The following is a 12,847-nucleotide window of genomic DNA, read 5'->3' on the forward strand; positions in this document are numbered from 1 at the left end:
ATTGAGATCCTGTGTATTCTTTATTCTCAACTATAATGGGGTAAATTCAAAGTTCTGCATAAAGATGAGTCATTTTAGTGCAGACTATTTGGAGTTTCTCTATTGAGACCAAGTCCCTTGTTTAAGTGGGGAAACGCCCACCACACTGTTGATGCATTTGATCATGAATCAGATTCTGAAATGAGGGTGTAGATGAACTCCAGAGAGGTCAGCAATCTTGGGGTGGCACATAAAGTTCTTGGAGCCAAGTGTATATTCGGTTTCCCAAATGAATTAATTATCCACTCGAGAGGGTGGTATGGTAGAATAAATAACATTTGTAGCATCTGTTTTTATTGGGCAGGTTGGGCTTGCCCAATTTTGTTGGGTGGTGCATACCTCATTAGTGCCAAATGAAATGAAATCCCTCTTTCTAGACACTTGAAAAGAGCTGGCTTTTTAATTGCCAAGAGAAATCTTGGCAAGGATGGCTATATCACTAAGCATCAGCTGTCTCATGTGGACAAATAGAATAACGTGGAAAAGAGAGTTATGAGAATTGAGTCACATAAATGCATGTTGCTTTGTTTAATTCTCAACATAAAAACAATTTAAAAAGAAAAAGGAAATTTCTTGTCAATTGTGATGATGAGTTGCCTCTTTGTAACAGCACCATGCCTTCCAGCTGCTACCTCCACCAGTAAACACAAGTTTTAGTGTGTGCAAAGAAGAAAAAGTAAGGCACTGGAGATAATCTCTGAGAGAAGGGGAAGCATAATTACTGTCCACATGCTAATGCTATGACTAATGACCCTGAAACCTGCTATCTACATTGTCAAATATTAAATTTTATTTTCCCGAAGGAGTTTTGTAAATTGCTATTTCTTTAAACTATACAAGTGTTATTCTACTTTATATTTGCTTGCTAAGACTCTCTTCTTCAAATAGTTCATTTTTTACCAATTTATTATTTATTGAGAATGTAATTCTAACGACCCTCACCCCTACCTCTGAGGTTGAAACAGAGACAAAAAATTCAGGAAAATCTATCTTTGACTCCTTACCTATTTTTTGTATTTGTCTCCAGCTTCTTTAGTTACAATTGATTGGTTGCATCTTTTAAATGTGTTCTGGGATTTTCCTCTGCCATGCATTTTAGGCATTTTAGGATCTGCTCTCTCGTTGGCCTTCCAAGGGCACTGCAGTTTCTTTATTCTTCACATCCCAGCATCTGTCCTTCTTTCCTGAAACAAAGCACTAGAGATTATGTTCTTCCTTACACATGGCTCTGGCCATGTATGATCTTCCAAAATTGAGGACACTTCCTGAGGAAGTGGAAATATAATCCTAGGTGTATTAATTTGGAATTAGGCAATAAAAGAAAAGACTGTTTACTCTAAATGGGCTACTAGAAGACACCTCATTGCTATTGTGACCGAGGACAGATAGAATTTTGAGGATTCCACCTGTTTTAGGATCAGAGCCCTTCCTTGGGAGCCAAATATTCTGTGTTGGTGTTTGTAAATAATGGCTTGTGGATTGCTTGGCAGGGATCTTGAAAAAAGGACTAGTGAATAAAGGAGCCTTGAATTGTTTCCAAGAACAGTGCCAAGGATCTTGTTGATTTTCTTCATGAACAGTGGTGCTCTTGGAAATGAATCACAACCAAATAAAAGTTATGGCCAAACCTTTGTGCTTTTAACTGGTTCCTTACAGATTACAAAATTAAAATATCTGACTAGCCTTCATCTTGGAGTCTTCATCTTCATCTTTTCTAATTAGGCAGTTTGCCCTCTAGTGACTCAAAGTAGCCCCCAACTTTTCCCTTTAGCCTACAGACCTGCCCTTGAATATTGAGACGAGTGCTTTGAATCTAGTCAATATTCATGAACTGGCCTACCAGCTGTGGCTTCAGGTTAAAGTGAGAGTTCCAAGTCATTATATTAAATTGATTGGAGTCATCCAAACCTGTGTGTGAATCCTGCCACCTGCAACCTCTCTTGGGCAAATTCTTTCACCTCTCTGAAATCTGACTTGTAGAACCTGATTAGGAAATCGAACTGCATTGTGGTATTGTGGGGACCAAAAAGGTAACACAAGAATAATGCCTACCACAAACTTAATAACTAAACAGTGGATGTTATTGGATTGATTAGTTCATTTCTAATCACTAAGGCACCTCCACTTTATACACACCCTTAGCTTCATCTTCCTTATAATTCTCTCCCAGTAAGATGACACTAAACTGTGTCCTTACTCTCAACTTTCAGAATGCTGGTCAGTCTCACTGCTTAGATCATCAACAGTCCATGCATTCCAAAAGCTTGTGCTACTATCTTAGCAGATATTTTGAAATCAGAGTATCAAATTTAATTCTGAGAATCAAAATAGCAGTCTTTTTTCACACTGTAACTATGAGACCTAGGTAATCCTAATACTACTGGTATGTGTGGTGGTGGTGGGGGCACACCTGCAGGGTGTACTAAGGGGTTGTTCTTGGGGTGCTGGACCAGAGGGACCCTGCATTGGCAGAGATAGAACCCAGACTCACACATGTGAGAGCCTGTACTCCAGCTCTTGGACATATCTGCCCACTGGCTGGAAAAGATTCTTAAGATTCTAAACACCACAGATTTAAATTTGACATTATTCTTGAAAATTAACTTTATTTTATTTTCTTTATTTTTATTACATAGTTCTTTTGGGTGGATTTGGCCACACCTGTCAGTACCAGGGTTTATTTCTGGCTCTGCACTCAGAAATTGCTTCTGTTAGGCTCAGGGGACCATATGGGATACTGGGCATTGGACCTGGGTCAGTCCTGAATCGGCTACTTGCAAGGTAAATGCCCGACTGCTGTGTTATCACTCTGGCTTTGATTTTCCATCACATACTTCTAAAAGCTCTTTCTTCTGTATTGTCTTATAATACATTATATTTCTGTTTAATGCCATTGCTCTGGTGACGGTGCCTTTTCTTAAGTATCTAGTATCCTGCACTAAGTGGATTAGTCAGTCACAGCAATGGAAGTTTCCTCAAGTCTAGTCACTCATGCATTCATCCAGCAAATATTTGTGGAATTCTTCCCAGGGAAAAGCTATTATGGAAAAATTATTGTATTCGATTCAAAGATTATTAAGTACAAAACAAAATATTTTCTTACCTGTGAGGGTCAGGAATTAGAGAGGTAGAAAATGAATATCTGAGGAATTTAGAGGCCACCAAGCTGAGTTCAAACTCAACTTTCTCATTGTAACTGTGTCAAATGCCTATAAATTTGATTTTTTTATCCCCTAACTCTTTACTACTGCACTTTCCTCAATGCAGATAAGTCCAATTAACCTGGCTGGAACATTTACAAATCTTGTGACATCTGAATTGTTTTGCCTAGCTGATTGACAAGCTGTTCTAATACCAAAATGGTGCTATGTTTCTTTGATGCTTCTAAATTAGAGTAATATTAAATCTCATCTCAAACACCAGCCCAACAATCTGTGTGGTGGCAGATGGACCACAAACAAGGAGAATCTCGGGGGCCGGCGAGGTGGCGCTAGAGGTAAGGTGTCTGCTTTGCAAGCACTAGCCAAGGATCAGGACCGGGATTCGATCCCCTGGTGTCCAATATGGTCCCCCCAAGCCAGGGACGATTTCTGAGCGCTTAGCCAGGAGTAACCCCTGACCATCGAACGGGTGTGGCCCGAAAAACAGAAACAAACAAACAAACAAACAAACAAACAAACAAACAAGGAGAATCTCTCAAAACATTTATGGGATAAGAGCCCATCCTAATGTATCTGAGACTAGAAGAGTAGAAGTGTAAATAGATAGAGGAACGAGAATGCTTATGCAGAGAGCAAGAATGTTAGAAATGTGAATTTATTCTCTTTGCCACCCAGGGGAGCCAGAGACTCATAAAAATCTTGTACAAAGCTGCCAGACTTAAGAAGCAGGGCGGGGAAAAGCAGTATTTCAGTCAATGCTCTTGCAGTTGAAGGCAATAAAAAAGTCAACCAACAAAACAAAACAATAAAAGGGGGAATTTATTGATTCCCATAACTTGCAGTTTGGGGTGCATCTGGTTTGGGCTAAGTTATATCTAGTGCAAGTGGGCTCATTGGGATTTGCTGTACTTTTCTACCTCATGTCCCAGAGCTCTGATCTATGTTGCTTTTCATTGGCTTTGAACTGCTTTTACATTGGGCCAAAGCCCAGCTCTGTAGCTCCAGTCTGGCATAGTTATTACAGCTGGAAAGAGGAGAGCTAGTGGGCATCAAATGTGTTTGAACATAGTCTCCCAATGGCCCTCTGGATAGGTACCTTCTATTTAATCTTCATTTTACAAATGAATAAAGCTAAGCTGTTCACTGCTTGCTTGAAAGTCAAAAGGTGGTGCCATATGTTGGCCACCAAAGTCCTGTGTGAATAGAGAAAGGTATATGAGGAAAGGGATGAAATTGGCCCTAGCAGGTTCGCATAGAGGGCAATGGAAAAGTGATTTTCAGTTAACACTTTTCCATTCTTCAAGCACAGTCTTATTTGCAAATCCCTAATTGTCTCAAAGAAAAAAAAGCAAAGTTTCATTCATTTAGAAATTACAGGTTGCTCTCTGGAGGTACATAATTTGTGGGTCTGGACTGTGCTGAGGCTTCATGAATCTAGACTGAGCAGTTTTCCTGCCTCACCTAAGGACCTAGAGGTTGCTCTCAGGTCTTGAATTTTAATTCTCCTACTGTATTCTCATACTGTAGAGAGTGCTCCTCCTTCCATCACTCTATTTCCCTGTAAATCAGGCAAATCTGCTAAATCTTGTCAGAGAGGATACATTGAGACCAGCAGAGGGAGAAACAATTTACCTCCCTTCCCCCAAAGAGATGAATCCGGAAGGAAGCAAATTGTGTCAGAGAAAGGTAATGAATGAAGGAATCAGGATGATGGACTTTGACTTTGTACTAATCTACAGATATCCATAAAAGCAAGAATCTGGAACCAGAGCCACTGACATTCCCTTTTCTCCTCAAAATGAGGCTTATGCTCAAGAGGTTATTCAGGAACAACTCATCCACAAGGAAATCTGAAGCCAGAAGGCAGCCTGGCCCCGGAAATGTGTCTCAGTGACCTGACTCCAGTTACTGTGGAATTATAGCACAAGCTCTAAGGCAGATGATTTTAAGCTATTTGGATTTCTCAGAACTTTAAAGAACTGCATGCTAAAAAATGAAAATTTAGCTGACCACTTAAATATAAGGGTTTCTATGAGTGCTGATAATATGTAAGTAGAACAAAGCTTTTCTGTGCTTTTCTTGCCATTGCTACATCATTGGTTTTCCATAGAAAATAAAGCCAGCCAGGGTTCACAGAGGCCTTTTCTATAAGCCCAAGTGTCAAATCTTTGGTGTTGAAGAGCATCCTGCTATTGGGGCTACCAGCAAACCTGGAGGCATTCCAGCCTATTTACTCCTGAATCTACACTCATCTATTATTCATTCCACATTCTTTTTTTTTTTTTTTTCTTGCTGGTGTTGTTCTTGTGGTGGTGGTGGTGGTGGTGGTGGTGGTGGTTTGTTTGTTTTAATTTTTGTTTTTGGGCCACACCCAACAGCCCTCAAGGGTTACTCTAAGTGCCAGGACTAAAAAGGGGGAATGATGAAGTGTGTGTGTGTGTGTGTGTGTGTGTGTGTGTGTGTGTGTGTGTGTGTTGTAGAGTGTGTGGGGTTTCAGGTATTCTTAGTGAGCACAGAAGAAACAACGAACAAAACCCACAAAGGAGTAGTGATCGAGAAATAAAAGCTATTTCTTTTTTTTTTTTTTTTGGTTTTTGGGTCTCACTCAGCAGTGCTCAGGGGTTACTCCTGGCTCCACACTCAGAAATCGCTCCTGGCAGGCTCGGGGGACCATATGGGATGCCTGGATTCAAACTGATGACCTTCTGCATGAAAGGCAGATGCCTTACCTTCATGCTATCTCTCGGCCCCCCCCCCCCCCCCGCTTTTTAAGGGCTATTTCTTGATGCCTAAGAAAAAATTTATACCCCCATTAACTCCTGCTACTTGCAGGAAGAATAATGCCTTCTAGGAAGAGTCCAAGATATGATGTGGGCAGAAAAGAACTTCAAGTAGACTTTATGCTCTGCCTTAGCATTTTAATCCCTTTCTTTTTTTTTTTTTTTTTTTTTTTTTTTTGGTTTTTGGGGCCACACCACCTAGTATCGCACAAGGGGTTTGACTCCGGCTATGTGGCTCAGAAGTTGCTCCTGGCTTGGGGGGACCATATGGGACACCGGGGGATCGAACCGCGGTCCGTCCAAGGCTAGGCGCAGGCAAGGCAGGCACCTTACCTTTAGCGCCACCGCCCGGGCCCTTTAATCCCTTTCTTATCACCTCAAGTCACCCATGAGAACTCTGAGTAATTATGAGGACCTAGAATCCCCTTATCAGCATTTTTCCACATGGCATATCCCAGGGTGTGGAAGAAGAAAAGTCCTATCTTTCCCTTGAGACCAGTGTATTCTCTTTTGTGTTCATGTTTATATTAATCCTACTACTTTCAAAGAGATGCCTGTGTCGAACCCCATCTCTATTGCCTCTGCTGGGGAACTCATTGAGGACCCTGGGGGTCCTTTGTGGATTATGTTAGCTAGGTCTTTCACAGCTTCTGCTACTTTTCCTTTTATAAGGCCCCCCCCCCGTCTTTTTTTCTTTTTTTGTATATACTTACTGTATATGGTAAAAAATTAAGATACATTATTGGGGCTGGCGAGGTGGCGCTAGAGGTAAGTGTCTGCCTTGCAAGCGCTAGCCAAGGAAAGGAACCACGGGTTCGATCTCCCGCATCCCATATGGTCCCCCCCAAGCCAGGGGCAATTTCTGAGCGTTTAGCCAGGAATAACCCCTGAGCATCAAATGGGTGTGGCCCGAAACCCCCCCCAAAGATTAACATATTAATATATATAAATTCTTTTGAGATAAAAATTCTTTTCCCCCCTCTGATTTTATTTTGGTTTGAGTTTCTTTGGGGGCAGCACATTGAGGCCGTACCTGGTTAAACTTACTCCTGGCTTTGTGCTCACGGATCATTCCTGGCAGTGTTCAGGAGACCATATGTGGTGCATGGAATAATCTTGGGGTTGGTTATGTGCAAGTCAAGCACCTTAAGTTTTTTTTTTTCTTAAAAAAATAACATTAGCATATGTCCCTAAAGGAAGTCATCCCTATGGACCTAGGAGATGATTCAAAGGGGTAATGTTCATGCTTTGCATAGCGGGCTGGGGGCTGGAGGGTCAAGCCTCAGCACCATGAGGTCATCTGTGGACTACTTGGTGTGGTCCAAAAATACATACACACAAAATAATTACAAAAGTGATTTGGACACTGTGCTACTGTTTCTAATGGAGAAGCTGACTCTGTACCCTTCACAGAGTACCCCTTCTTATCCTTTCTATCCTATCCTATTCCCTTCACATAAGAATCTGTAAGGTGGGCTTTTGAGCTCCTCAATACTTTTTTTGTTTTTGTTTTTGGGTCACACCCGGCAGTGCTTAGGGGTTACTCCTGGCTGTCTGCTCAGAAATAGCTCCTGGCAGGCACGGGGGACCATGTGGGACACTGGGATTCGAACCAATCACCTTTGGTCCTAGATCGGCTGCTTGCAAGGCAAAAACGCTGCTGTGCTATCTCTCTGGGCCCTCCTCAATACTTTTATAAACATCAGTTAGATGTGACTCCCAGAGGCCTGTAGACTAGATCTAGATAGGAAATGGGTCACTTCTTGAGGATAAGGCTAATGTTATTGAGGATCAATTTCAATGCCCGAATGCATTTATTTGGTAGGCAATGTGTGTGTGTGTGTGTGTGTGTGTGTGTGTGTGTATTATAAGTAAGTAGTGTATATATATATATATATATTTATATATAATGAGTATTAGGTATAAACTCTATCCAAAAATACCATCTTAGTATATAAAACATTTCAAACTTGCATTTATCTAAGACTTTTTATGCTTTCATTTCTTCTTCCTACATACATTGAAGTTAAAGTTGAAGAGACTTAAGAAGATGTTTTTGGTTTTCCTCTCTTTTTCACAGTCTGGCCAAAGCAGTTTCAGGGACTTAGTAGATTTTGGATTCTTTATTGAATGACTTAGCCTGGACCAGGTACAGTTGAATTACCATGTACACTTGAATTAGTGTTGATTCATCAGTCCTTGTGTGGTTTCAATGGGTAGCTCATTTTTAGTTTATTCACCTCTTTCCCAGCATCCTGTGGGGGTAGAGCTTTCCCTTTACATTTGGTTATCAACATATGAGTCATATAACCTTTTAGTGAAAGTCTTTAAGACTGTGTGCTAATCGCTACGTCTCCTTCCCTGTCATGGGTCTATCTTGTTCCTGAGTGAGAATAACTTAAAACAGAGTGAGCATAAATTGAGTGGAAAAGTTTATATTTGTTCTAGGGTTTTTGTTTTTGTTTGTTTTGTTTTAGAATCACACCTGGAGTGCTCATGGGCTTAGTGTTAAGGAACGATACAATGAGGGAGTCAAATTGAAGTTTCTCATTGGTAAAGCATCATTTGAATAATCTCCCTGCTTGTGCTTCTAAATAATCTACCATGGCAGGGCTTGTTGCTAAGGGAGAATGTGATCCATCCCTGCAAATCTGATTGCCTAATCTACTAATGATTCCTTCAGACTGTGTGCTATCTCCCCATCCTCTGCAGCCCTGACATCTTAAAAAAAATTTTTTTGAGGGGGACCACAACAGTACTACTTAGGACTTACCCATGGTTCCCTGAGCTCAGTAACAACTCCTAGAAGAGTTTATATAGGGAATTAAGCCTGGGCCAGCCATGTGAAAGGCAAACACCCTACCCATTGTGCTATCTCTCTAGTCCTTGGCATTTTAAAATTGAAAAGGAAGAGGTAGAAAGCAGGTAGCTTAGCCTTGATAAATTGCATTCACCATGAATGTGGCCCATGTGCCTCTACTTCTAATTCAAGCAGTACTTCCACTAATATTCCTAGAGTGTGGGCCATTCAGGATTTGATCCCTATGGGAAAGGATAAATGAGCAGTTCTGTAATCCAAACACCAGTTCAGAACCCTAAACACACCTTTCCTTAATAGTAGAATGCAATGTATTATTAATTTCTTTGTGAATAGGATTTCCTAAACAAAAACAGCGATTTAAACAGTCACCCTGCTGTTGTTCCCAAATAACTGTTAGCAGAAATTCAATGTTGTCTTGAGGGAGAAGTAAATAAAACAAAATTAAGAGTAAGTACTCAGTCAACACTTATAGAATGATTTCAAATAAGGCTTTTTAAAAGTTGTATTTGGGGGATTTATTAGAAGGAGACTGGGCAATGAAGCTATAGCATCATGTTGTAGCTAGATGCTCACTGAGCCAACTCCCAATCAGGCAGGTGCAGAAAGCATAAGCTTTTGGGCTGGGTAGCCTCATGAAACTTGCATGCCTAATTATTATGTTAATACAATGTTGGCCATTTTGATCAACTATCAGCAATGTAAATTCAACAACTAGAGTGAACACTAGAGAAGATCCCAACATAACACTACTTACTTCCTAATGGTAAAGTTCTATTTTCTACAAGTATTTCACAGCCAGATAATTTTCATAAGAAAAGGCACTGAGCCTTGAATGCCCAAGCTGAATAGAAATGGAAATTGTGACTATTTAAAGTATATTCCTATTGTTTTTTTTTTCCCCTCTCATTCAAGATTTGTCTGAATAATTGGGCTCTTGGCTTGTTTAGGGGAGCTGTTCACATTTGCAAATTAATGATCCTTTCCTAGCTGAGAGAGGGTAATGTCCAAATTCCTCATTTTAAAAACAACCCAGATCTGGAAATTTAAATAGTTCCCAATCCTGATTGGATTGTCATTCATTTGGCCCTGAGGCATAAATGTGAGGCTGACAGAAGAGAACACCAAAGGGAGCCAGATAATTACAATGAAAGAAGACAGTGCACTTGGCTCATAAGCCACAGATGACTCTGTCAATAAACCACTTTCTAGAGTCTGTCATTACAGAAATTATGGGAACTTGGAATATCTATGGAAAACAATTTCTAGACCTATATGACCTAATCTAAAAGATATTGATAAGTATAGATAAGGCAACTGGATAAGGTATTGAAGCAGAAGTAATAGAAGATAAAAGACAATGAACATTAGAGTCAGCTCAAATGCTGTTTGTTCCAGGGGCTGGATGGAGGCATTAGGTAGCTGGAAAAGAAATAAATGTCTTCATGTTTATTTTTCTATCTTATACCTTGAGTTTGCTATTTTTAGATATATATACTTGGCACCGTGACCTGAATAGTTTATGTACCTATAAGTAGATAGAGTTTTTGGTATGTAAGAAATGGTATAAAGGGCAAGGTGATTGAGATAGAAACCAGGAATTATCTGTTTTGAGGTGTGTGGAAGACTCAAGGTAACCTCCTTGAATGTGCAACCTTCCATCTGAATCTTACATGTAGCTTGGGATTTTCCCCTGCAGAAATTCTAGGTAGGTTGGAGAGATAATGTACTGTGGGTAGGGCACTTGCCTTACACTTGGCTGACCTTGGTTCTATCCCCAGCACCCCATATTTTCCTTCCAGTCTGCTAGAAATAATCTAGTCCCCCAAGACTGCCAGGAGTGATTCTTGAATGCAGGGACAGTAGTAAGTCCTGAGTACAGTCAGATGTGGCTCCTCAAAACTCAAAAACCAAAAACAAATAAACAAATAAAATGATGAGGTCTATCACAGAGCTTGTCAGGTTCTGAAAGAACATAAAACTTTCAAACAAAGCAAGGCAATGGTCTTTAAAACAATCCTAGTGTTCTAATAATGGTAATGTCCAGGGCCTGGAACCTGGACCCAGGAGAAGCCTCAAAGTGGGAAGCAACCTCTTGGCAATCAGGAGCTCCAAGTTTCATCCTCAGCCCTGCAAGGAATGACCCCCAAAGTATCGAATGGCAGTAGCTCCTAACACCATTCAGTGTGGACAAATGATTCATTCAAAAAACTAAGGCTACCAAAGAAAGGGAAGAGAATGAGAGTTGTACAGAAACATGATAGGCCCAAAGCACAAATATTTACTCTGTTGAAGGACATGTTATATCAATAATAACAATATTAAGTGAATATACCATAATACTTTTACAGATCAAGGCTGAGTTCTGGTTCTGTGCTCAGGAATAATTCCTGGTGGTGCTTAGGGGATCCCATGCAGTTCTGGGATCAACCTGGATCAGCTATATGCAAGGCAAGCACCTTTCCTATTCTACCATCAATCTGGCCCCAGCAACCCATTTTTAAACCATACATCATGGTATTCTGGATGATCAAATCTTTTGACAGGCCCTCAGACCCACCTGTGTGAATATTTTCCTTTGATGCTAAGTGTGAGTTTTCCTCTGTTGAAGGAACAAGAATGAGAATAACTTCTCTCTTGGCTTGCTCTTCAAACTGGTATTTCCCCCTTAAACCGGTAACTTACTTTCTTGTCTTTTTCTTTCTTTCTTTTTTTTTTTCTTGATTCTACTCTGGAGAATTTTTTTTTTCTTGATTCTACTCTGGAGAAGCTGTGTTCTCTCTTGAACATATTTCCCCTTTCTCTCCTTTCACATTTTTTCTAAGCAAGTTTCATTTAATAAAAGCTATCTTGTTTTACACACATAAAAAAAAACACACTTCCTTCTTTTAACTGTCTCTTATAGTATAAAATGTAGCCTTGAGCAAGAGGACTTTTTAAAATTAAATTACCATGAGATACAAAGTTAAAACGTTGTTGATAGTTGAGTTTCAGTTGTACACTGTTCCAACACCCATCTCTTCACCAGTGTCCATTTTCTGCCACCAATTTTCTCAGTTACCATTCCCTCTGTGTTGTCTCTTCCCCTACCTCCAGTTTGGGCCTATGCAGACACTTTTCTCCTCTCTCTCTCTCTCTCTCTCCTCTCTCTCTCTCTCTCTCTCTCTCTCTCTCTCTCCCTCCCTCCCTCTCTCTTTTACTTCTCTCTCTTCTCACTTGCTCACTCTTTCTTTAACAATTGGATAATAATGAGTCCATCAGCAGTCTATAATAAAATCCATATTGTTGGTTAGCACAAATATTGATTGCAGACATGTAGTTAAACATTTTTTTTTGAATTTGCTTTTTTAGAAAATCTGGTAATATTTCTTTCCTAGTTTCCTGTCTCACATAACAAATGAATAGGGACTAGGGAGATGGTTCAGAGAGCTGGAACCACATACCTGGCATGCTAAACTCTGAGTGTGATCCCCTGAGTATCACTATAAGTGACCATTCTTGGCAGATATCTTTTTTTATTTTGGGGATCCTAAGCAATGCTCAGAAGATCTGGGGTCCATACCTGGCAGTGCTCAGGGGGCCATGTGGTATCTGGGATAGAACTGGGGTCTCAGTGCTTGCAAAGCATGTTCCTCTGACTCCAAATTAAGGTACTTTAAAAACAAATTTGCTATTCTTCTCTGAAAAATGTAGTCTATGATTTAACCTGAAGAGCTAAAGAAAAAGGAGAAGGAAGTGGAGGAGGAGGAAGAAGAAGAAACATAAGTAGAAGCAGAAGTAGAAGAAGCAGAGGAGAGGAGGAAGAAGTGGAAGAAGAAGCAGAGGAGGAGGAAGAGGAAGAAGAAAAGAAGAAGAGGAGGAGGAGCAGGAGGAGGTGGAGGAGAAGAGGAGAGGGAGAGGAGGAGTAGGGAGGAGGAGAAGAAGGAGAAGGAGAAGAAGAAAAGGAGAAAGAGGAGGAGAAGTAGGGGATGAGAAGGAGAAGGAGAAGAAAATGAAGAAGGAGGAGGGAAGAGGAAGAAGAAAATAAATAGTAGAAGAAGAAGAAAGAA

Source organism: Suncus etruscus, chromosome 8 (genome assembly GCF_024139225.1).
Source record: "Suncus etruscus isolate mSunEtr1 chromosome 8, mSunEtr1.pri.cur, whole genome shotgun sequence".
NCBI classification, from domain to species: domain Eukaryota; kingdom Metazoa; phylum Chordata; class Mammalia; order Eulipotyphla; family Soricidae; genus Suncus; species Suncus etruscus.